The following is a 1,286-nucleotide window of genomic DNA, read 5'->3' as shown; positions in this document are numbered from 1 at the left end:
TAATTGTCCTTAATACTATCTCTCCCTTTTCTCATCTTCAAGCAACGATAAAACGAAACTGACATAAAATATTTTCTGATTTTCCATTCTTTCGAAATCATCGGCCATTATCTCTCCCTTCTTCTATGTCTCCTTTTTCTATATTCTATTTTAGTTCTCTCTTTCAAAATCGTTATGCTTTCTACTTCTCCATGAATGTTCAATAATTGTTCTTAATATGAGTTCCCCCTTTTCTCATCTTCAAGCAACGATAAAACTAAACAGACATAGTCATAACATTTATTAAATTATTAAATGTTATTAAATGTTATGACATATAGTCATAACATTTATCAAATTATTAAATGTTATTAAATGTTATGGCATATAGTCATAACATTTCAAAATCGTTTTTTCCCTCTCCATAAATGTTCAATCATTGTTCTTAATACGATCTCTCTCTTTTCTCATATTAAAGGAACGATAAAATGAAACCGACATAAAACATTTTCTGATTTTCCATTCTTTCGAAATCATCGGCCTTTCTCTCTCCTGTCTTCTACGTCTCTCTTTCTCTATATTCTATTTCTGTTCGATCTTCCCCTTTTCTCAACTTCAAGCAACTATAAAACTAAACTGATATAGTCACATAACATTTTTGATTTTCTCTTCTTTCAAAATCATCGACCATTCCCTCCTATTCCTCTTCCTCTTTTACCTCTCAATAAATTATCAATAATTGTTCTTACCATGAGTTTCCTCCTTTTCTCATCCTCAAGGAACGATAAAACTAAACCTAAAACTAAACCGACATTTTTTCTGATTTTCTCTTCTTTCAAAATCATCGGCCGTTCTTTCCCCTTCCTCTTTTTTATCTATTCTCTTTCTATTCTCTCAGCCTTTCAAGCAACGATAAAACTAAACTGACATAAAGTTATATGATTTTCTGATTTTCTCGTCTTTCAAAATCATCTGTCATTCTCTCCCCCTTCCTCTACGTCTCTTTTTTCTCTATATTCTATTACTGTTCTCTTTCAAAATCGTTATGCTTTCTACTTCTCCATAAATGTTCAATAATTGTTCTTCATACGATCTCTCCCCTTTTCTCATCTTCAAGCAACGATAAAATGAAACCGACATATAGTTATAACATTTTCTGATTTTCCATTTTTTTCAAAATCATCGGCCATTCTCTTCCCCTTCCTCTACGTCTCTTTTACCTCTAAATAAAATGTTCAATAATTGTTCTTAAAATGAGCATCTCACTTTTCTCATCTTCAAGCAACGATAAAATGAAACCCGACATA

Source organism: Penaeus vannamei, chromosome 24 (genome assembly GCF_042767895.1).
Source record: "Penaeus vannamei isolate JL-2024 chromosome 24, ASM4276789v1, whole genome shotgun sequence".
NCBI classification, from domain to species: domain Eukaryota; kingdom Metazoa; phylum Arthropoda; class Malacostraca; order Decapoda; family Penaeidae; genus Penaeus; species Penaeus vannamei.
The sequence above is the reverse complement of the archived record's forward strand: the minus strand, read 5'-3'. Positions refer to the sequence as shown.